Source organism: Lupinus angustifolius, chromosome LG20, assembly GCF_001865875.1.
Source record: "Lupinus angustifolius cultivar Tanjil chromosome LG20, LupAngTanjil_v1.0, whole genome shotgun sequence".
Taxonomy (NCBI): Eukaryota; Viridiplantae; Streptophyta; class Magnoliopsida; order Fabales; family Fabaceae; genus Lupinus; species Lupinus angustifolius.
Window position 1 is genome coordinate 9,751,108 of NC_032028.1, and position 2,986 is coordinate 9,754,093.

The window sequence follows — 2,986 nt, forward strand, 5'->3', positions numbered from 1 at the left end:
ATTAAGTATAATTAAAAAATGAGCACTTACAACACGTCTTGTCGCTTCTTGAACTTCCTCATTGTCGATGACATCATCCTTGTTCTTACGGGCACCCACCATAGAACATCGAGTTCTACTCCATGTGGAGTCATAGGTGTATTGCTTTTGTTCTCCAACTAACAAAACATAACCAATAATAACATAGTTAGATATATATGCATACAAAGCATAACCAATAATGTACAAATTAACAATACATACAATTCTTTCATCGATTCCTCTATACCCTGCTCGAGAAGCTCGATATGGATATAAATGCTTGGATGCCCTCTTGTGGTTTTCATTACTTAATTTCTGAAACAATAAACAATGTTAATATCAACAATCATATACAAAAGCATATATACAAAAGTCAATACAAATATTATGATTTTACCAAGAAAGACTCGTCTTGTGTGCGTAGGGTGACAATAGTCTTCCAATCCTCTTCATCAACGATATTTGCATATTTAGTTGGAGGTTTTAGGTTGACATTACCATCAGCATCTCTGAGTAATTTTCCGGCATCAGTTCGAAATTATCGGAGAGCCTTGCCAACCGATTTAAGGATATAATCCTTATGCTCCTCACGAACATCAAAAGTTGTTTGAAATAAAAACACACATACATTATATATTGCATGCATATACGTACATTGCATGAAAACACAAAAACTGAAAAAATAAACTTATTGTTATTTCACACGACATTCCCTACATCACTCCATCTTTGAAGGTTAGCTTCACATTCTGCCAAACAACAACACTAATGTAACCTACCAATGCGTTGCCACCCTTCGAGTTTAATGGTTGACATTTAGAGTTCCGTTGAACTTTTATCTTCACAACCTTACTTTTTGACTGAATGACATTCTTCATGGATGTCATTCCACGTGGAGGTCGTTTTCGAGCAACGATTTGCTTGTCTTGTGGAGTCGGTGAAGCTTCGTCACCACTGTGAGATACATCATCGCCACTTTGGGAAGCCATTAATGAAGTTTTTTCAGTTTATGAGAGTATGAGGGTTTAGGAGAGTATGAGGGTTTGCTGAGAGTGGGAGGATTTCTTTTCGAGTAAGTTTGAGAGCGTAGAGGAAACAATTCATGCTTTAGATATTTAAACTGTAGTAATCATTTAACAGCGTATATTAACTATAGCGTTGTTGTATTGACATCTTCAACATCACATATTAACGGTAGCGCTATTGTATTGACATCTTCATCAACGCATATTAACGATTGCGCTGTTGTTGTGTATCCAAGTGTACACTACTCATCTTATGAACACGACCTCTTCCACAACGCATATTTAACGTAGCGCTGTTGTATCAACATCTTCAACAACACATATTAAAGATTTCACTGTTGTTGCGTATCCAACTGTTGACAACTTATTTTTATTAACACATCAACAACGCTACCGAGATGTAGCGCTGTTGAATAGAATCTAATTGATAACGCTATCTGAATTATGCGCTGTTGAATAGAATCTAATTGACCGAGCAGTCATAATTATGCGTTGTTAAACTGAACTCATTTTCCAAATTAACAATGTATTCGTAGTTATGCGCTGTTAAATTAACATTTTACATAATTGGAAAATATTTATACAACATGAATTTACTTAAATTAACATGAAGTTGCCATTAAGTAGATTATTACTATATAATTGTGTTTATTAATACGAAACTGAATAAAATATTAAACATTACATTTTGTTAATTTGTTTTTGTATTTATTAAGTATTGATAATTTGTTTATTGTGTTTATTAATAAGGAACAATGCAAAAGTATTAAAGAGAATAACCATCTAAATAATTAACAAAAAACAGAAATTAACATCCAAAATAATTGTTTTATTATTCATTTAGAGAGGCAAAATACAATATAAATAGAGTAGTGTCGACCTTCCCTTTGGTAAAACCTTTTTCTATCAGAAAAGTTGTTAGACGATCGTACCATGCTCGTGGAACTTGCTTTAGACCATAGAGGGCTTTCTTTAACTTGTAGACATGAGAAGGATGTTTGTAATCTTCAAAACCAGGAGGTTGTTCTACACACTTCTTCTTGAATGTAGCCGTTGAGAAAAGCGCTCTTGACATCCATTTGATATAACTGAAAATTAAGAGAACAATCATATGCAAGTAGTAGCGTAATAGCTTCAAGTCTAGCAACTGGAGTGAAGGTTTGATCAAAGTCTATACCTTCTTCCTGATTGTATCCTTGGGCTACTAGTCTAGCTTTATTTCTAACAATAACTCCATTATCATCAGATTTATTTCTAAAGACCCAACAAGTTCCAATTACATGCCTATTTTTTGGTCTAGGAACAAGTTCCCAAACTTCATTTCTCTCAAATGGTTTAATTCTTCTTGCATAGCAAGAATCTAGTGTTCATCCTCGACTGCATCATCAATCTTGGAGGGTTCTATCTGAGACACGAATGCCATGTTTAGACAAGCATCAAGCATTCTACGAGTAGTTATACCTTTACTTATATCACTGATGATGTTGTCAATAGGATGATTTCGATGAGTTCTCAATTCTTTTGGTAGATCCGAGTGAATATGCTCTTCTTGAGAAGATAGATTGTTATTAATTCTCAATTCTTCAGGTTCGGTTGTAATATTAACAATACAATTATTTTTAGCAAGGGAATTTGGCAAGTCGTCTTCATCACAGGATATCACATCTTTTAATACATGATTGGTTTCATCAAAAGTTACATGAACAGATTCTTCCATGGCTAGAGTTATTTTATTAAAGACTCTATAAGCTTTACTCGTGAGAGAATAACCGCGGAAAATTCCTTCATCAGCTTTTGTATCAAACTTGCCCAAGTTATCTTTACCATTATTCAGAACAAAACATTTACAACCAAAAACATCTAGATGAGAAATGTTAGGTTTTCTACCTTTGAAGAGTTCATAGGGGCTTTTATTAAGAATAGGTCTTATAAGAACTCGA